Source organism: Zea mays, chromosome 4 (assembly GCF_902167145.1).
Source record: "Zea mays cultivar B73 chromosome 4, Zm-B73-REFERENCE-NAM-5.0, whole genome shotgun sequence".
NCBI lineage: Eukaryota > Viridiplantae > Streptophyta > Magnoliopsida > Poales > Poaceae > Zea > Zea mays.
The window spans coordinates 89,681,410-89,704,207 of NC_050099.1; positions in this window are offsets into that span (position 1 = coordinate 89,681,410).

Genomic DNA, 22,798 nt, shown 5'->3' on the forward strand with positions numbered 1-22,798 from the left:
GTTTGTAGTCGTCGTCGTGGTTTATGTTGGCCATGTGATGCCCGTCTTGGGGAGTTAGTGTTGTGCGTTACTTGTGTTGAGCTCGGTAATGATGTCTCAGGATAGGTATTGTGTGTGTGGTTGTTGTTGTCTGGGTGTTTGTGTGCCCTATATTGTGTTGCCTAGTCTGGGTTTCTCCTTTTTTAATATAATCGGCAAGCTTTGCCTGGTTCGTTTAAAAAAAGTTACGATGACGCCAATTGTTAATGTCACTTCTTTGGTTAAGTCTCCAAATGACACCAGATGTGAGCATGTTAGAGAGACCAATTTCCTATCAGATGAGTACACAATGCTGAGGACCTCACCCGAGCACGCTGTAATGGATTACAAAATGATAGAATTAGAACAAGAAAAATAACTCCCAGGTAGTTCAACCTCTCTGAACCTATGCCATAAAAAAAATGAAGGCAAACAAATATCCTAATGATGACAAGAAATTTACCTGGAGCATGTATTGAGAATTTTGTTCATGATGTGCCTGCAAGATGTATCAAAAATGAGATAACAATGATATATATTAAAGGAATAAAACTGAAATGGATCAAATAATCCATATATAATTTATTGATAAATCCAGTATTCTTTCCTCCAAATAAATTGCCCATCAATAAAGAACATGCTCATATAACCTAGAGGTCTCTCTCTACCCTAGATGAGGCTTTCTGTTTATTTGTAGATTGTAGTCACTCGCTCAAGTAAGCCCACCATAAACATAATGCATTAAATACTAATTAAATATCATTGTGATGTCCATCTTACATATAGCAAAAGTAATGGGGTGTCTGGTTTGGGGAACCACACCATCCTAGATGAGGTGGTTTAACATGAGTCTATCCCTCGTGCCTAATCTAATTATTAGTTTGTGAGAAATGAGGTGGTGATATGTCAATTTATCCCTCCCAATAAAGCAAATAAAAATGTGACCAAAGTACGATGTGCATCGGACCATTGGACTGGGTCATGGTACACCGGACCACATTTGCAGAGTGGTTGTAAGGTGGACCAAGTGACCGTTGGCACACTGGACCACTTGGGTCCAATGGCTACTTCGAGCGTAACGGTTGACTCCAGCGGCTAGCTAACGTGGTGGCTAAGCTAGCATGGTTTGGTGCTAGCCTAGATGGAAAGTCTTTGTTAGGAATTTAGGATCCTGGTGTCCGTGCTACTATTGAAGGTCTAGTGCACCCGAGCAAAACAGAATCTACCCAACGACTAGGTTGGGTTTGGGGGCTATAAATACACCCTCCACGCCCCAACTCATACAAGCAAGACTCCAAAATTGCATATACACATCCTAGCAAGTGAAAAGCCCTCTCTAGTGCATCTCTAAGTGAGATCAAGTGATTAGCGTGTGATGAAGTGATAGAGTGTGGTGTGTGTGGTAGAGTGCTTCTACTTAGATAAAATAGGGCTACTTAAAGAGCTAGTGAGGTAGATCTTGAGCAAGCAATAGGGCTATAACCATCATTCGCAGGAGAGCTACCAAAGTGTGGTTAGCCTCGGGACTGTTGTAAGGCATCAAGTGATAGTGGAAGTCTAGGTTTATTACAAGTGGTGATATGATAAGAAATAAATGGACCATTTGATGCATTCTTCTTAGCATTTGACATATGAACAGATTTAGTATGGGAAGCATGATGCCTATGCCCATCATGAGATGCTCTTGCAAATGAAGGATGAGAAGCGCTAGCAATCATGGTATAAGCATTATGAGCAATTTTAACATGACCAACATTAGTAACATAAGTATTAGCGCAAGAAGAATGATCATTAATCATAGGTGCATTCCCTTTTTCTTTAATGAATTTGGGGAACTTATGTCCATTATTAGGACTCTTGGTGTTGTCTTTTCCTTCCCTATGGAAGCCAACACCATCCTTATGACTACCACTCCTGTAGGCTCCCCTAGCAAATTTTAATTTCTATATTCATCTTTGCAAGTTTTAGCTTGAACAATTAATTTAGCATTTTCCTCATCCAAGCTAGCAATATTGGCAATACATGAATCAACATTTTTACACATCTATTGCAAATTGAAATATGCTCAACAAAAGATGAAGATGCATGGTATTCATTCGATTTAAAAATCTTAGCACTCAAATCATCATTAGAAATTTTAAGACTAGAAGTTGAAGAATTGCAATTAGTAAGCTCTTAAGGCAAAATTTTATTTTTCTCTTGTACATTAGCTAGAGCCTTTTCTACATTGACAGGTTTATCATGTTGATCAAAGAGTAGATTCTCTTGCTTATCCAAGAGTTCATCCTTCTCATTGATGGTGAAAGGGAATTAGGCTTACACCTAGTCCCTAATTAATTTTGGTGGTTGAATTGACCAACACAAACATTTGGACTAACTAAGTTTGCCCGAGTGTATAGATACACAGGTGTAAAAGGTTCACACTCAGCCAATAAAAAGACCAAGTTTTGGATTCAACAAAGGAGCAAAGTGGGAACCGAAGGCCCTCTGGTCTGGGAGCACCGGACTGTCTGGTGTACACCGGACAGTGTCCGGTGCACCACCGGACATGTCCGGTGCACCAGAGGACTCCAACGCCAACTCGCCACCTTCGGGAATTTCCAGAGGCGACTCCGCTATAATTCACCGGACTGTCCGGTGTACACCGGACAGTGTCCGGTGCGCCAAGGGAGGTCGGCCTCAGGAACTCGCCAGCTTCGGGAAAAAGCCAACGATTAGTCCACTATAATTCACCGGACTGTCCGGTGTGCACCGGACTGTCCGGTGCGACTCCGGAGCAACGGTCTTCTCCGCGCCAACGGCTCTCTGCAGCGCATTTAATGCGCGCTCTGCGCGCGCAGATGTCAGGCGCGTCCACTCCGGCACACCGGACAAGGAACAGTAGATGTCCGGTGTGCACCGGACACCCAGGCGGGCCCACAAGTCAGAAGCTTCAACGGTCGAATCCAACGGCAGTGATGACGTGGCAGGGGGCATCGGACTGTCCGGTGTGCACCGGACTGTCCGGTGCGCCATCGAACAGACAACCCAGCCAACGGTCAAGTTTGGTGGTTGGGGCTATAAATACCCCAACCACTCCACCATTCATTGCATCCAAGTTTTCCACTTCCCAACTACTACAAGAGCTCTAGCATTCAATTCTAGACACACCAAAGAGATCAAATCCTCTCCAATTCCACTCAAGCCTTTAGTGACTAGCGAGAGAGATTTGCCGTGTTCTTTTGAGCTCTTGCGCTTGGATCGCTTTCTTTCTTTCTCACTTGTTCTTGTGATCAAAGCTCAATTGTAACCAAGGCAAGAGGCACAAATTGTGTGGTGGCCCTTGCGGGGAAGTTTTTGTTCCCGTTTGATTGAGAAGAAGAAAAGCTCACTCGGTCCGAGGGATCGTTTGAGAGAGGGAAGGGTTGAAAGAGACCCGGCCTTTGTGGCCTCCTCAACGGGGAGTAGGTTTGCAAGAACCGAACCTCGGTAAAACAAATCTCCGTGTCTCACTTGCTTATTTGCTTGGGATTTGTTTTGCGCCCTCTCTTGCGGACTCGTTTCTTATTACTAACGCTAACCCCGACTTGTAGTTGTGTTTATATTTGTAAATTTCAGTTTCGCCCTATTCACCCCCCCTCTAGGCGACTTTCAATTGGTATCAGAGCCCGGTGCTTCATTAGAGCCTAACCGCTCGAAGTGATGTCGGGAGATCACGCCAAGAAGGAGATGGAGACCGGCGAAAAGCCCACTACAAGTCAAGGGAGCACTTCATCGGAAGAGTCCCGCACCAAGAGGAGGGAGAAGAAGAAGATCTCCTCCAACAAAGGGAAGGAGAAGAAATCTTCTTCTCACCACAAAGAGAAGAGGGAAAAATCTTCTTCCCACAAGCCGCATCGGAGTAAGGATAAGCAAAAGAGGATGAGGAAAGTGGTCTACTATGAGACCGACACTTCATCAACATCGACCTCCGACTCCGACGCGCCCTCCGTAACTTCTAAACGCCAAGAGCGTAAGAAGTTTAGTAAGATCCCCCTACATTACCCTCGCATTTCTAAACATGCACCTTTACTTTCCGTCCCATTAGGCAAACCACCAACTTTTGATGGTGAAGATTACGCTAGGTGGAGTGATTTAATGCGATTTCATCTAACCTCACTCCACAAAAGTATATGGGATGTTGTTGAGTTTGGTGCACAGGTACCATCCGTAGGGGACAAAGATTATGATGAGGATGAGGTGGCCCAAATCGAGCACTTCAACTCTCAAGCAACAACAATACTCCTCGCCTCTTTAAGTAGAGAGGAGTATAACAAAGTTCAAGGGTTGAAGAGCGCCAAAGAAGTTTGGGATGTGCTCAAAACCGCGCACGAGGGAGACGAGCTCACAAAGATCACCAAGCGGGAAACGATCGAGGGGGAGCTCGGTCGATTCCGGCTTCGCAAAGGGGAGGAGCCACAACACATGTACAACCGGCTCAAGACCTTGGTGAACCAAGTGCGCAACCTCGGGAGCGTAAAGTGGGACGACCACGAAATGGTTAAGGTTATTCTAAGATCTCTCATTTTCCTTAACCCCACTCAAGTTCAATTAATTCGTGGTAATCCTAGATATACTAAAATGACCCCCGAGGAAGTTATCGGGAATTTTGTAAGTTTTGAGTGCATGATCGAAGGCTCGAGAAAGATCAACGAGCTTGACGAACCCACCACATCCGAAGCTCAACCCGTCGCATTCAAGGCGACGGAAGAAAAGAAGGAGGAGGCTACACCAAGTCGACAACCAATAGACGCCTCCAAGCTCGACAATGAGGAAATGGCGCTCGTCATCAAGAGCTTCCGCCAAATCCTCAAGCAAAGGAGGGGGAAAGACTACAAGCCCCGCTCTAAGAAGGTTTGCTACAAATGTGGTAAGCCCGGTCATTTTATTGCTAAATGTCCTTTATCAAGTGACAGTGACCGAGGAGACGACAAGAAGGGGAGAAGAAAGGAGAAGAAGAGGTACTACAAGAAGAAGGGCGGCGATGCCCATGTTTGTCGGGAATGGGATTCCGACGAAAGCTCAAGCGACTCCTCCGACGACGAGGACGCCGCCAACATCGCCGTCACCAAGGGACTTCTCTTCCCCAACGTCGGCCACAAGTGCCTCATGGCAAAGGACGGCAAACGGAAGAAGGTTAAATCTAACTCCTCCACTAAATATGAATCTTCTAGTGATGATAATGCTAGTGATGAGGAGGATAGTTTGCGTTCCCTTTTTGCCAACCTTAACATAGCACAAAAGGAAAAATTAAATGAATTAGTTAGTGCTATTCATGAAAAGGATGACCTTTTGGATTCCCAAGAGGATTGTCTAATAAAAGAAAACAAGAAACATGTTAAGGTTAAAAAGGCTTATGCTCTTGAAATTGAAAAATGTGAAAAGTTATCTAGTGAGCTAAGCACTTGCCGTGAGATGATTGACAACCTTAGACATGAAAATGCTAGTTTAAGTACTAAGGTTGATTCACATGTTTGTAATGTTTCAATTCCCAATCCTAGAGATAATAATAATGATTTGCTTGCTAGGATTGAAGATTTAAACATTTCTCTTGCTAGCCTTAAAAATGAAAATAAAAACTTGCTTGCTAAGGCTAAAGATTTTGATGTTTGCAAAGTTACAATTTTCGATCTTAGAGATAAAAATGATATTCTACATGCTAAGAATGTTGAACTTAATTCTTGCAAACCCTCTACATCTATCGTTGAGCATGTATCTATTTGCACTAGATGTAGAGATATTGATGTTAATGCTATTCATGATCATATGGCTTTAATTAAACAACAAAATGATCATATAGCAAAACTTGATGCTAAAATTACCGAGCATAACTTAGAAAATGAAAAATTTAAATTTGCTAGAAGTATGCTCTATAATGGGAGACGCCCGGGCATCAAGGATGGCATTGGCTTCCAAAGGGGAGACAATGTCAAACTTAGTGCCCCTCCTAGAAGATTGTCCAACTTTGTTAAGGGCAAGGCTCCCATGCCTCAGGATAACGAGGGTTACATTTTATACCCTGCCGGTTATCCCGAGAGCAAAATTATGAGAATTCATTCTAGGAAGTCTCACTCTGGCCCTAATCATGCTTTTATGTATAAAGGTGAGACATCTAGTTCTAGGCAACCAACCCATGCCAAGTTGCCTAGAAAGAAAACTCCTAGTGCATCAAATGATCATGATATTTCATTTAAAACCTTTGATGCATCTTATGTTTTAACTAACAAATCCGGCAAGGTAGTTGCCAAATATGTTGGGGGCAAGCACAAGGGGTCAAAAACTTGTGTTTGGGTACCCAAAATTCTTGTGTCTAATGCCAAAGGACCCAAAACCATTTGGGTACCTAAAATCAAGAACTAAACTTGTTTTGTAGGTTTATGCATCCGGGGGCTCAAGTTGGATACTCGACAGCGGGTGCACAAACCACATGACTGGGGAGAAAAGGATGTTCTCCTCATATGAGAAAAACCAAGATACCCAAAGAGCGATCACATTCGGGGATGGAAATCAAGGTTTGGTCAAAGGTTTGGGTAAAATTGCTATATCTCCTGACCATTCCATTTCCAATGTTTTTCTTGTTGATTCTTTAGATTACAACTTGCTTTCTGTATCTCAATTATGTCAAATGGGCTACAACTGTCTTTTTACTGATATTGGTGTCACTGTCTTTAGAAGAAGTGATGATTCAATAGCCTTTAAGGGAGTGTTAGAGGGTCAGCTATACCTAGCAGATTTTGATAGAGCTGAACTCGACACTTGCTTAATTGCTAAGACTAACATAGGTTGGCTCTGGCACCGCCGACTAGCTCATGTTGGGATGAAGAATCTTCACAAGCTTCTAAAGGGAGAACACATTTTAGGATTAACAAATGTTCATTTTGAGAAAGACAGGATTTGTAGCGCATGCCAAGCAGGGAAGCAAGTTGGCACTCATCATCCGCATAAGAACATAATGACGACCGACAGGCCACTGGAGCTCCTGCACATGGATCTATTCGGCCCGATCGCTTACATAAGCATCGGCGGGAGTAAGTACTGTCTTGTTATTGTGGATGATTATTCTCGCTTCACTTGGGTATTCTTTTTACAGGAAAAATCTCAAACCCAAGAGACCTTAAAGGGATTCTTGAGACGAGCTCAAAATGAGTTCGGCTTGAGGATCAAGAAAATTAGAAGCGACAACGGGACGGAGTTCAAGAACTCTCAAATTGAAGGCTTCCTTGAGGAGGAGGGCATCAAGCATGAGTTCTCTTCTCCCTACACTCCACAACAAAATGGTGTAGTGGAGAGGAAGAATAGAACTCTATTGGACATGGCAAGGACCATGCTTGATGAGTATAAGACTTCGGATCGGTTTTGGGCCGAGGCGGTCAACACCGCTTGCTACGCCATCAACCGGTTATATCTACACCGAATCCTCAAGAAGACATCATATGAACTCCTAACCGGTAAAAAGCCCAACATTTCATATTTTAGAGTCTTTGGTAGCAAATGTTTTATTCTTGTTAAGAGAGGTAGAAAATCTAAATTTGCTCCTAAGACTGTAGAAGGCTTTTTACTTGGCTATGACTCAAACACAAGGGCATATAGGGTCTTTAACAAGTCCACTGGACTAATTGAAGTCTCATGTGACGTTGTGTTTGATGAAACTAACGGCTCTCAAGTAGAGCAAGTTGATCTTGATGAGACAGGTATTGAAGAGGCTCCGTGCATCGCGCTAAGGAACATGGCCATTGGGGATGTGTGTCCTAAAGAATCCGAAGAGCCTCCAAATGCACAAGATCAACCGTCCTCCTCCACGCAAGCATCTCCACCAACTCAAAAGGAGGATGAAGCTCAAGTTGATGAAGTAGAAGATCAAGCAAATGAGCCACCTCAAGTTGATGGCATTGATCAAGGGGGAGATGCAAATGAGGAAGACAAGGAGGATGAAGAGCAAAGGCCGCCACACCCAAGAGTCCACCAAGCAATCCAACGAGATCACCCCGTCGACACCATCCTCGGCGACATTCATAAGGGGGTAACTACTCGATCTCGTGTTGCACATTTTTGTGAACATTACTCGTTTGTTTCCTCTACTGAGCCACACAGGGTAGAGGAAGCACTCCTAGATTCGGATTGGGTGGTGGCGATGCTAGAGGAGCTCAACAACTTCACGAGGAATGAGGTATGGCATTTAGTTCCACGTCCTAACCAAAATGTTGTAGGAACCAAATGGGTCTTCCGCAACAAGCAAGATGAGCATGGTATGGTGACAAGGAACAAAGCTCGACTTGTGGCCAAAGGATACTCTCAAGTCGAAGGTTTGGATTTCGGTGAAACCTATGCACCCGTAGCTAGGCTTGAGTCAATTCGCATATTATTGGCCTATGCTACTTACCATGGCTTTAAGCTTTATCAAATGGACGTGAAAAGTGCCTTCCTCAATGGACCAATCAAGGAAGAAGTCTATGTTGAGCAACCTCCCGGCTTTGAAGACAGTGAGTATCCTAACCATGTCTATAAGCTCTCTAAGGCGCTTTATGGGCTCAAGCAAGCCCCAAGAGCATGGTATGAATGCCTTAGAGATTTCCTTATTTCAAATGGATTCAAAGTCGGAAAGGCCGATCCTACACTCTTTACTAAAACTCTCGAAAATGATTTGTTTGTATGCCAAATTTATGTTGATGATATCATATTTGGGTCTACTAACGAATCTACTTGTGAGGAATTTAGTAGGATCATGACACAGAAATTCGAGATGTCTATGATGGGGGAGTTGAAGTATTTTCTAGGATTTCAAGTCAAACAACTCCAAGAGGGCACCTTCATTAGCCAAACGAAGTACACTCAAGACATTCTAACCGAGTTTGGGATGAAGGATGCCAAACCCATCAAGACACCCATGGGAACTAATGGGCATCTCGACCTCGACACGGGAGGTAAGTCCGTGGATCAAAAGGTATACCGGTCGATGATAGGTTCTTTACTCTATTTATGTGCATCTCGACCGGATATTATGCTTTCCGTATGCATGTGTGCAAGATTCCAAGCCGACCCTAAGGAAGCTCACCTTACGGCCGTAAAACGAATCTTGAGATATTTGGCTTACACTCCTAAGTTTGGGCTTTGGTATCCTAGGGGATCCACATTTGATTTAATTGGTTATTCCGATGCCGATTGGGCGGGGTGCAAAATCAATAGGAAGAGCACATCGGGGACTTGTCAGTTCTTGGGAAGATCCTTGGTGTCTTGGGCTTCAAAGAAGCAAAATTCGGTCGCTCTTTCCACCGCCGAAGCCGAGTACATTGCCGCAGGCCATTGTTGCGCGCAATTGCTTTGGATGAGGCAAACCCTGCGGGACTACGGTTACAAACTAACCAAGGTCCCTTTGCTATGTGATAATGAGAGTGCAATCAAAATGGCCGACAATCCCGTCGAGCATAGCCGCACTAAGCACATAACCATTCGGTATCACTTTTTAAGGGATCACCAACAAAAGGGAGATATCGAGATTTCTTACATTAACACTAAAGATCAATTAGCCGATATCTTTACCAAGCCTCTTGATGAACAATCCTTTAACAAACTTAGGCATGAGCTAAATATTCTTGATTCTAGGAATTTCTTTTGTTAACTTGCACTCATAACTCTTTTCTATACCTTTGATCATGTCTCTTCTATATGCTATGACTAATGTGCTTTCAAGTCTATTTCAAACCAAGTCATAGGTATATCGAAAGGGAATTGGAGTCTTCGGCGAAGACAAAGGCTTCCACTATGTAACTCATACTTCGCCATCACTTCAAGCAACTCTCTATTCTTTGGGGAGAAATGAGCATCAAACAAAAGGACCGGACTTCGGCTTTGGGGGAGAAATGAGCCCAAGGCAAAAGGACCGGACTTCGTCTTTGGTTTAATCTTAACTCATTTATTTTATGACCAAAGGGGAAGATAGCACTTCGAGGGCTCTAATGATTCCGTTTTTGGCGATTCATGCCAAAAAGGGGGAGAAATGAGCCCAAAGCAAAAGGACCGCACCACCACCAATTTCAAAAGTTGAATATTTTCAATGGGTTTTCCTATTGTGTTCAAAAGGGAGAGAAAGTAGTATTTCAAAAATGACATATCAAAAACCCTCTTGAACACTAAGAGGAGAATTTCATTCAGGGGGAGTTTTGTTTAGTCAAAGGAGAAGCATTTGAAACAGGGGGAGAAAATTTCAAATCTTGAAAATGCTTTGCAAAATCTTATTCATTTACCCTTGACTATTTGCAAAAAGAACTTTGAAAAGGATTTACAAAAGAATTTGCAAAAACAAAACTCGTGGTGCAAACGTGGTCCAAAATGTTATATAAGAAAGAAACATTCCATGCATATCTTGTAAGTAGTTATATTGGCTCAATTCCAAGCAACCTTTACACTTACATTATGCAAACTAGTTCAATTGTGCACTTCTATATTTGCTTTGGTTTGTGTTGGCATCAATCACCAAAAAGGGGGAGATTGAAAGGGAATTAGGCTTACACCTAGTCCCTAATTAATTTTGGTGGTTGAATTGACCAACACAAACATTTGGACTAACTAAGTTTGCCCGAGTGTATAGATAAACAGGTGTAAAAGGTTCACACTCAGCCAATAAAAAGACCAAGTTTTGGATTCAACAAAGGAGCAAAGTGGGAACCGAAGGCCCTCTGGTCTGGGAGCACCGGACTGTCCGGTGTACACCGGACAGTGTCCGGTGCACCACCGGACATGTCCGGTGCACCAGAGGACTCCAACGCCAACTCGCCACCTTCGGGAATTTCCAGAGGCGACTCCGCTATAATTCACCGGACTGTCCGGTGTACACCGGACAGTGTCCGGTGCGCCAAGGGAGGTCGGCCTCAGGAACTCGCCAGCTTCGGGAAAAAGCCAACGGTTAGTCCACTATAATTCACCGGACTGTCCGGTGTGCACCGGACTGTCCGGTGCGACTCCGGAGCAACGGTCTTCTCCGCGCCAACGGCTCTCTGCCGCGCATTTAATGCGCGCTCTGCGCGCGCAGATGTCAGGCGCGTCCACTCCGGCACACCGGACAAGGAACAGTAGATGTCCGGTGTGCACCGGACACCCAGGCGGGCCCACAAGTCAGAAGCTTCAACGGTCGAATCCAACGGCAGTGATGACGTGGCAGGGGGCACCGGACTGTCCGGTGTGCACCGGACTGTCCGGTGCGCCATCGAACAGACAACCCAGCCAACGGTCAAGTTTGGTGGTTGGGGCTATAAATACCCCAACCACTCCACCATTCATTGCATCCAAGTTTTCCACTTCCCAACTACTACAAGAGCTCTAGCATTCAATTCTAGACACACCAAAGAGATCAAATCCTCTCCAATTCCACTCAAGCCTTTAGTGACTAGCGAGAGAGATTTGCCGTGTTCTTTTGAGCTCTTGCGCTTGGATCGCTTTCTTTCTTTCTCACTTGTTCTTGTGATCAAAGCTCAATTGTAACCAAGGCAAGAGGCACAAATTGTGTGGTGGCCCTTGCGGGGAAGTTTTTGTTCCCGTTTGATTGAGAAGAAGAAAAGCTCACTCGGTCCGAGGGATCGTTTGAGAGAGGGAAGGGTTGAAAGAGACCCGGCCTTTGTGGCCTCCTCAACGGGGAGTAGGTTTGCAAGAACCGAACCTCGGTAAAACAAATCTCCGTGTCTCACTTGCTTATTTGCTTGGGATTTGTTTTGCGCCCTCTCTTGCGGGCTCGTTTCTTATTACTAACGCTAACCCCGACTTGTAGTTGTGTTTATATTTGTAAATTTCAGTTTCGCCCTATTCACCCCCCCTCTAGGCGACTTTCAGATGGACTTAATTAAATCATTAGTTTTGTCAATTTTAGCTCTATCAAGACCTTTAAAAGCTTCTAATATCTTCCTCGTAAACACTATAACCATCATCAATAGAGGAAGTATACTTAGGTGTATTTCCAGAAAATACCTTTATTTCCTTCGCCATTAATCAAGTGTGGTTGATCTTGGGTAGAGGGAAGATTGGTTGAAGGCGATTGTAGCAAGGCCTTCATCGTTGGAGTCGGAGGAGCTATAGTCTGAGTCCATCTCCTTGTCTATGTGGGCTTCTCCTTTCTTCTTCTTGTAGAACTTCTTCTCCACTTTCTTCTCTTTCTTTTCTTTTTCCTGATCATTACTATCATTATCTGGACAATCAGCAATGGAATGACCAGTCACCACACTGGAAGAAGGTGCACTTTACCTTTGGCTTGTTGATGTAGTTCTTGCGGACATTCAACGCTTGCTTGAATCTTCTAATGACAAGCATCATTTGTTCATCATTTAGGTCGTTTGTCTCAACTTGAGCTGCCTTGCTTGGGATCTCCTTCATCTCATTTGTTGCCTTAAAGGCAACAACTTGTGGCTCAGTGGAGGGGGATGTTCCCATTGGCCAAGTCATTGACATACTTGGCATCATTGATCATAATTTGATGGCTTATGAACTTGCCAAGTACCTCCTTGGACATCATCTTCTTATACCTGGGATTTTTAGGAATCAAGGAGACAACAGTAGGATCTTAAATAGTAAATGAAATTAGCATGAGTTGGACGACTTCATGTTTTAGCCACTTCTTGCTTCCATAATTGTGAACTTGATTCACCAAGGACTTGAGCCTGTTGTACATTTCTTGTGGTCCTTCTCCTTTCTTCATGGTGAATCTCCCAAGTTCACCTTCGATGAGCTCCATCTTGGTGATTCTCATCATCTTATCACCCTCGTGTGTCGTCTTCAAGGTGTCCCATATCTCCTTGGCATTCTCCAAATCATTCACCTTATTATATTCTTCCCTTCATAAAGAAGCAAGCAATATCGTAGTGGCTTGGGAGTTGCGGTGAGTGATTCCTCCACCTCCACCGGATTGTACTTTTCGTCAATACTACCAGAAATCTGCATTCCTGTTTCAAAAACTTCCCAAAAACTTGGGTGGAGTTAGTATAAATGAATCTTCATCTTATGACTCCACCAAGAGTAATCCTTACCATCAAAGTGAGGTGGTGTACCAAGAGGAACAAAAAGTAATTAGGTGTTTGAATTTCTAGGAATGCGAATAAATTTAAAAGACGTTTTAGAATAATTCTATTTAATAGTCTTTTGGTGATGGTTGAAGGTGGATTCTTCTTTACTCGATGTGGATGATGATGTAGAAGAATCGATGTCGTAGTAGATGATCTTCTTGATCTATTTTGTAACACCCTGAATTTGGGGGTATAAAATTTATTTGCTCATATCCACAAATTCATGTGTTACTCCTCTTTTCCCTTCCCCCTCAAACCCTTTTTTCTCTTTTCTCTAGAATAAGGAATATTACTTCATTGGAAAATTTAATTGTATTCTAGAAGGCAAAACCTCAAAGGAGAATGGAATGTTGCATCATGTTGAACCCTAAGTCTTGTCTTTGTTTGATGCATATGCTTGAGATGGTTGTATTTGAATTTGCGGTTCATTTGCATTTGAATTCAAAAGAGAAAACAAAAAGAAAAGGGAATTAAAATTCATGATAAAAGGAAAAAAGGAAAGAAGCCTGCAACCCCTCACCCCTCGACCTTTCGGTCCTGTCAGCCCATCCCAGCCATGCCCCCGCCTCCCACTTCTCTAACACCCTGACCCACTCGCCAGCCCCATCCCCTCCAACCGTTCGTCTGCGCGCTCCGCGCACGTGTCGAGGACTCTGTGCCCACGTCACGCGCTAAGGCCGCAACCACCCCACCCTCGACCACTTGAACCCCTCTAGAGCCCCACTCACTCTCCCCCTCCCTCATTTGGATGCCATCCCCGTGCTGCGCGCGTGCCAAGGAAGAACTGCCACAATCCCGAGCTTGTTCCTTTGCCGACGTTGGGGCCCCACCGTGCCCTTTGACACTGTGAGCTTCTCCCCGACGACCACAACTCGGGACAAGCCCCAATTTTTCCCCTCCCCTTCTGATCCGCTCTATCCATGCTCACTTGTTGTCCTCTGTGCAGTCCCGATGCTATCGTCGTGTTCGCTGCATGTCACGAATACACGAGATCTATTCCCAAGGTTCGAGGAATCGACGATCAAGCTTTGGTGATTGAGAGATCAAGCTCTTCGAGTTCTACAAGGTTGAAGACCTTGAGCATCTGTTTGGTGAAGGCAAGTGTTCTTTGATCTAGTTATGTCCTATTCATATGATAATTCATTCCCCCGCATTACATAATTAAAACCTAAGGATTGACTAGATTTCTATTCACCTTGTCCTTGAGTACCTTTTGGGTTATTATGGTTAGCTTTATGCTAGCACTCTACTCTAATCAATGAGCATGATGAGACTACTTTATGATACAATATTTTTACTTTGGATATGATTATGAGCTTGTGGCACTAAAGGGGGCTCGGGCTATTTCCCAAGTACCTCTCCGTAAGTACCTGTTCGTTGAGAGACCACCCAGGAAACAATGCAGCCATGAGGGTGGTACGAGACGCCCTTAGCTGATTAATTAGAGGAATCTAGGGTGTAGTTTGCTTCGTCGTTGTGCTGTCAATGGGGGCTGGGGCATAGTGCTTGCTCTGCTAAGGGTGGGTGCAGGGGTTCATTCGTTTTTGGTTGTTAGTCATCCCCTTAGGGAGAGGTACTATGTTTGTACGACAGGCAAAACTTAACGGGCAGCTATTCCCTAAGGGAATCTTTGTAAAGGCTATGTAGTAAAACCCTGCCAGTTCACCTTGGAAGTGATCAATGGAGAGTAGCACTCCTCGGGCAGAAAGGGGGTCACGACTCATGGGTAAAGTGTGCGACCTCTGCAAAGGAATGAAACTGATATATCAGTTGTGCTCATAGTTAAGAGCTACTTTGGGATCCTCTTTTATTAGAGTTATAGATGATCTAAGATACAATGGTTACAGATGATGATGATGATGACGGTTCTATTAATGATGATTCTGACTATGGATTCTGGTATTTCCTCTATGAGGAGGTACTCTTTGGGACAATAACTTTGGATTGATGATAAAACTTGGCTTATATTAATGAATAAAACTTGACAAAGTAAAAACAACCTGCTTTGAGCCTAACTCCACAAAAGCTAGTCCACTCCAGCCAAATGGGACATTTGTTGAGTACGTGTAACACCAAAACTATAATTTTAGGATTCAGCAAAATTCTTTAAAGATTTAAAATTTAAAGAGTCTTTATAATAAAATTATAAATAAAAACTGTTTTTATAAAAGTTAAATAAATGTTAAATATAAAAAATGACTATGTGTATGAATTATTTTCTTGAATAATTATTATTGTAAAACATCTTACATGAATTATTCGTACTAAGTTATATGTATTGTTTGAAGCATTTACTTAAATGGATAAATTAATTAATAAAAAATGTTTTGCATTCATGTTGAGTTTTTGTTTGTTGCAATTTATGCTTGATATAGAACATTTCACTTAGCTCTAAATTAGACTTGAATTTTAAATTCAAAATATGACAACCATATTATTGGAATAAAAGAGATAGTTAGAGTCCTAAACAGATAGGATAGGATTCTAACAGATAAGCAGAGTTAGACTATGATTATCAGATTAGGTCTGTCATGTGGTTCCCTGCCAATATAAATACATGTCACCATAACACCTCAATCCATCAACCATGGACTCATTTTATCTATAGCCTCACAGCACTATCGTCGCCATTCAAGCCACAACAGCCCGCCGCCAGCTAAACTCACAGCCATAAGCCGTCATACCCATCTCGTCGAAGTTCAATTCCCTACTCAACTCTAGCGACAACTCCGGTGAGGAATTTCACTCTGTCCGTTCATCTTTCGGGGTAACCCAGAACATCGTCGTGATAGGCTCGGTGGGAGCTTTATTGTCGTGCTTCCAATTTGCCGATCTGATCTCCAGATTATCGTCAATCTACGAAAAAAACCGAGATGTCCAGCAGCAGCGTGAGATCAAAGGACTTGGTTGGAAGGTAAGTTGGTGGTAGGTTAGGGGCCTTTCCCGCATCATAGGCTTGGCGCTTTTCGAATAATAGATTAACTACCACCACATGCTCTTTTATATGAAAGACTGTCATGCAGTATGAATTTAAAAGTAGGTACACGTTGGAACTTGCTCTCCTGGGCAAGTTGATCCAACGGGGGAGTGGAAAGAGTGCAAGCAAGGTTTAACTCGAGATGGCAATTGCTCTGTTAATCCAACCCCTCAAGGGCACTGTACGGGGGTATTTATAGGTGCCCGAGTGTCCAACATCCCAATGTAAAGACGTTTATGCCCTCGGGCACCTGGACTATCCCTAGAATATTCCCATAAGGGAGGGTTACAGATCGTCATTATAGAAAAGCTATTACAAATCAGGCCCATAACACGCTTCTCCGTGAGGGGCCTGTTATAGTGGGCCGAATCCCACGTGGGCCTCCAGGTCGGGTGAGGACGTAAGATGGGGAGACTTCGTCGTAGGCCTTCGTCTTGTAGCGAGGAGGACGAAGGGTGGCCCGCGCCAGTCATCTTGCCTCTGTTGGTGCAGCGAGGTGACGAAGGCCTGGAATAAAGGGTAGCGTCTTCGCCTTCGCCCCAACATTTGCCCTCTGAGTGACCAGTTCGACTGAGTCATCTGGTGCCGAAAAACAGTCTGTGTTTGCTTATATGCTGATCTTACGAAGCTGTTTGTGCTTAGAGGACCTTCGGCGATGAAGCAGGCCCCCAACAGTAGCCCCTTCGCGGTGCTAGATCGTTTTTTGTAACGAGCTTGATCCGTGAAAAATCTCCAAGGCTTCGGAATGCCGAAGGACCGAAAAACACCTTCTCTGAGCTTGTTGCCGAGGAACGATTAAAATATTTCGAGCGCGAGGTGGCCCACCACGCAGCGGGTACGAACGATCTGGCGATTCACTTCCCAAGCGCCGAGTGGTCCCCCGTTCAGCGGTTGCGGGTAACAGTTCAGTGGGTGTGGGTAACTATTCAGCGGGTGCAGGTGACTTGACGATTCACCTTCCCACCTGCATCACTATATAAACAGACGGGTAGGTGTGTAGTTATCACAGCATTCATTGTCATTGCATTGTTGTGCTGTTGAAAAATTTAACCATAGCCGAAGCTTTTTGGCTGCATTCTCGAGCAAACCATCATTTTAAATTAGCTTCGTCAAAAGAGGGAGCTTCGTCAAAACTGTAAAAAACATCAACTTCGTAAAAACCACAAAAAGATCCATCATATGGCCAGAGTACGCTCGACTGCGAGGGTGACCCGTGAAGGAGAAGAGTCTGAGGCTACCGAGACAGCTCCGATTTCCGAAGTCATGAGACAATCGGGCTTAGTTGTGACGGAGGGAGCCATTGAAGAAGGTGCACCTGTTGCCGAAGCTGAACAAGCTGATGTTGAGGAAGAAAATGTTGATGAAGAAGAAGAGGATTATAGCATTCTGATCCCATCAAAACCCAGCCACTTTGATTTTGAAAAATCTACTGTATCTGAAGCCGACGTGCCCATGATGATGAAACTGGGCTACTTCGGAGAAGCTAAAAAGAAGCTTATTCGTTTTGCCGGAGAAGAAACCACTCCAAAACAGAAGGACGATGAAGTGGTGGTTTTCAAAAGCTTTTTCAGAGCAGGATTACAGTTTCCCCTGAATGAGATGATTGGAGAAGTTCTAGACAATTTTGAGATTTTTCATCATCAGCTGACCCTTAACGCTATCGTTAGGCTCAGCATCTTCATCTGGGCACTTCGAAGCCAAGGGATGGATCCAAATGCCGAAGCATTCTGGCGAGTGCATGAGTTGCATTATCAAACGAAGGCCAGAGAAGACGGGCTACATGAAAATTTTGGTTGTTATAACTTCGCGTATCGCAACGATATGAAGGCTCTGGTCCTCAGCTATCGCACCAAGTGGTCAACTGGCTGGAAGAGTGAGTGGTTTTATATTAAGGCCGATGAGAAGAAAAGAGAGAAACTGATGACGATGGTGATGAGCCCGCTGGCTTTAAGCTTCGGGGTGACCAGACCCTTGTGCAACATGAAGCCAGGATCAGCATGTCTGATGGCCATAGCAGAATTCAGAGTGGTGGCTAAACAAATCAGCACCAAGGATCTAGTGCAAGAATACTTGGCCAACAGGGTATCTCCAACGTTAAGTGACTGGAGCATGCCGAAGCTAAAAGGAACAAAGAAGAAGAATGAACTTGTTCGGTTGCCTTATCGGTTTAAGTTTGAGAAACAATTCAAAGAGCCCTGCCAAGAACGGCTAGAGATGATTGAGACTATGTGCAATGAGATTTTGGGCAATTATACCAAAAAAGAAGATCAACTAATGACTGCAGCCTTCGACACCTGACCAAAATGAAGGTTGAATTGGGTAATGGACGCTTTAAATTTTGAATACCCTGATTATGAGTGACTCAGCAAGGGTGCCAAAGGGACAAAGAGAAAAAAGGGTTGTTAGTGTTCTGAGCAGGCAAGCTGCTAGAATGTTGAAAGAGGACGAAAAATCTCTAAAGAAGAGAAAATATAGTCCTGAACCAAAGATGGCGACTTCGAAGAAGAGAAGGGCTGCAACTCCGGAGCCGAAGGTAGCTGAGATAGAAGAGGAAACTCCTTCAATGCCTTCTGCTGCTGAAGTAGATGAAATTTTAAAGCTAATGACTGAATCCTTACCTATCAAGCTGCTAAGTCCTCTGGGGCCACAACTAACGAAGCTTTTACAGAAGAAGGACGAGCCCTCGACAACAAAAAGGTAGTTGGGCCTAAAAAGCGAAGGATTGTTACTGTTATGCAAGCTATTGAGGAAACACCACCGCTGGCCTCGGCATCAAAGATGACACCAGCTGCTGAAGCAGATACTTCTGCCGAAGCTGCGGCCGCCGAAGCTACCAATCTGGAGAGTACATTATTTGTTATTGATAAGGTGCTCTTGGATATGGCGCTGAGGAGACTGCTGCGGCTACATAAGAAGTCATGGCCACAGTGCCTGAGAAAGGGAAATAAATTACCGAAGATACTTTGGAAGAAAAAGGCTTCAGCTTTCAAAATCTAGTTGGTTAAGAATTATCCAAGGCCGAGAAGGAGGAGCTGCAGGAGTATGCCACATCCTGTGGCTACCAACCAGGAGCCATGCTCTTTGGTGGAATCAATGAAGAAGCCTTAGGATGCATTCGAGACCGCACCAGTGCGAAGATTATCAGCACTCTGTCGAAGAGTGTTGGTTTTCCGAAGCTTGAAGCTGACATTAGCAGCTACCGACGACAACATATTGTCAACAGCTTATTTTATTCTAATTTTAAGGTAAAGTTTTTTCCTCATCTTTTTAATCTTTTGTGATGAAGCAAAGATTTCTGATGAAGGCTATTTTGCACAGAGTATGCTGCTAAGCAAAGCCCTAAGAATGCAACAAGACCTCGAAGATAAGAAGAATGAGGTTATAATCGAAGTTGCTAGATTAAACGATGAACACCTCCAAAAATCAGAAAACTTCGAACAAGAAAAGAAAAGTTTTGATGCAAGGCTTGAAGCTGAAGTCGAGAAAAACTCAAAATTACAAGAATCCCTAAAGGAGCTTCAGAATGTTTGCTTAAACTTTGGCAACCGCTGCGTGCAACGGGTAAGGCAGGTCTTTAACTCAGTGGGAGCCAGCTCTGAAAAATTTGAACCTTCGATTGAAGACTTGCCAAGCACCTTCGAACATATTGAAAGCGAAGTTGAGGCGCTTGACGAAGTTATAGCTGGGCATGGTGACTTCTGTGCCTTGCTGGCTTCTCACGGCACAGTTGTAGCTTTTATGAAGGCTGGTTGCACGCACGGAAAGATTGTAAACAGGCCGAACTTTGGTCTATCACCAGCGGACTTAGCTGATATCCCCAGCCTAGCCCGAAGTATTGGGAATAGATTTATAACACAAATTTGGACGAAGTGTGGGCGGGACTTAGCTGGTGACGAAGCTCGAAGTCATCTTAAGCCGGTATTAAACTTGTACCTATTGCTTACCTTCTCCTGAGATTACTTTTTACCTTATACTGCTTTGTTGTGTACAGGATGACGATGCCGAAGGTCAATAATCCAAAGCTTGACGGAGAATGATGAAGCTGCTGCACAAAGCTTTAGAGACATTTGAATTATCTTTGTAAAAGATATTGTAATTTAGGAATCAAACATTACTCTGTAAATTTGTCCATACCTTGTAATATATTTTTACCTTTCCATCCATGTATGAATTGCTTTGATGTGGACGAAACTTGTATCTTTTGAGCCGTAGGCGAAAAACACCTTCCCTTCTTTTCGTACACAACGAAGTGTATCTTTGCTTTTGTATGCTCATCGAAGCATTGTCATCAAAGCTGAAGTAGTTGTCTGTGTTTTATGTTATGATGATGATGATGAACCTATTAATGTCTACATGAATGTTTATGAATGCAATGAATGATGTAATGTAACGTGCAAATGAATGTCCAAACACACCTGAAGCCACACCCAGACTCTGCATCCCCTTAGGAACATCTTTTGAGTCTTAAGCTCTGCATCCCCTTAGGAATGTCTTTTGAGCCTCTTCACCTTCTATTTCGGTGGTATAAGTTCTGCATCCCCTTATGAACAACTTTTGAACTTCGTCGCCTTCTATTTCGGCGGTATAAGTTCTGCATCCCCTTAGGAACGACTTTTGAACTTCTTCGCTTTCTATTTCGGCGGTATTTGGCTCTGCATTCCCTTTGGAACGACTTTTGAGCAGAAAACTTACGCTGCGCTCCCTTAGGAATGACTTTTTGTAGCTTCGTAATGCTCTGTATCCCCTTGGGGATGACTTTCGAGCTTCTCCCTGGTTTTCTTCTTTATTTTCTTTGCACTCGATGGTGCATGCCCAGATTTTACATTTTACATCATTTTTGGGGGATTTGGCTCTCGTGGAGCTAAATAAGAAAGGAAAAATTACAAGCTATGGCCCCATTAAAAACCTTTCTCCCCCTTTGGAAAGGAAAAGGGTGCCATAGAAAAAAAGAAAAAAGATTACATCAAATTACACATAATATCGCCGAAGCTCATCTGCATTCCAAGATCTGGGTATGTCGTTGCCGTCCATATCCTTCAATCTGTAAGAATTGGGCCTCGACGAAGATACCACCAAAAATGGTCCTTCCCACTTCAGCTGTAATTTTCCCACTGTGTCTGGATTGACTACTCTCTGAAGCACCAAATGCCCTGGCTTGATATTTTTCAATCAAACTTTTCTGTCATGCCATTTTATTGTTTCGGCTTGATATTTGTTGATGTTCTCTACAGCCTGAAGTCTGGTCTCCTCTGTGGTATCTTTTGCTACGTGATAATCAGCTCCGTCTTCTACCGAAGCTACTGTTCTTATTGATCCTGCTTTAGCTTCTTCTGGAGTTATAGCTTCGTCACCAAACAATAGTTTGAAAGGTGTAAATCCTGTTGATCTTGACGTGGTTGTATTGTGGCTCCACACCACTTTAATCAACTCTTCTGGCCACTTTCCTCTAGACTGATTGAAGATTAGCTTCATCATTCCTGTCATGATAATGCTATTTGCTCTTTCTACCAACCCATTTGACTCCGGATGCCTAAATGATGCAAAATGGATCTTCGTACCAATGTGGTCACAGAACTCTTTGAATGTTTCGGCATCAAACTGTGTTCCATTGTCCACAATTATAGCCTTCGGCACGCCGAAGCAACAAACAATATTCTCCTAGAAGAATTTTTGGACTGTGGCCGAAGTTATTGTAGCCAAAGGCTTTGCTTCAATCCACTTAGAAAAATATTCTATAGCCACCACAACATACTTCAAATTACCTTGTGCCGGTGGAAGTGGACCCGATAAATCTAGGCCCCATCTTTGTAATGGCCAAGTAGGCTATATCAGCTGCGTGAGAGACGAAGGTTGCTTCTGATCTCTTGCACATTTTTGACAATTCTCTCACTTTTGAACTAGCTCTGCTGCATCCGAAGCTACCTTCGGCCAATTAAATCCTTGTCTAAACACTTTTCCCAGCAAGGCCCTAGACCCAATATGAGATCCACATAGACCTGCATGTATCTCCTTCATTAATTCTAAACCTTCGGTTCTGGATAAACACTTGAGGAGTGGAGAACAGACTCCATGTTTGTATAATTCCCCTTCTATTATCACATACGACCTTGTCCTTGCTTCCATTCTCTTATTATAAACTTCATCATCCGAAAGACAATTACCTTGAAGGGAAGATATAATTTCAGTCCTCCAATCTTCACTATGTACAAGGGAAATTGCAAGCACTGCTCTCTCCATAAGTTCAACCGAAGGTGCTTTTATTGTATCAAAAAATACTTCCGAAGGTAGAGGGATCCCGTGTGCCGCTGGTTTGGCTAACAGATATGAATGCTCATTTTCTCCTTTTGGAATATTCTTGACTGAAAAACCTTCAAAAGAAGCCTCCAACCTTTGAACTGTATCCAAATATTTTTCAAGCTTCGGATCTCTTGCCTTACTACTTTTGTCTACATGACCAGAAATGACTTGAGAGTTAGTTTTAAGGATGGCCCTTCTTATTCCCATTGCCTTTAACTTTCGAAGCCCCAACAGAAGTGCTTTGTATTCAGCAATATTATTTGTACAACTGAAGTCAAGCCTTGCTGCATAACATGTTTTGACTTTAGAAGGCGCAACTAGGACAGCAGCCGCTCCTGCACCGAAGGTTCCCCAGGAACCATCGCAAAACACTGTCCAAGCTTCAGCATCTTTATTTGTTTCTTCTTCCTGAGCCCCTAGCGTCCAATCAGCATTGAAGTCTGCT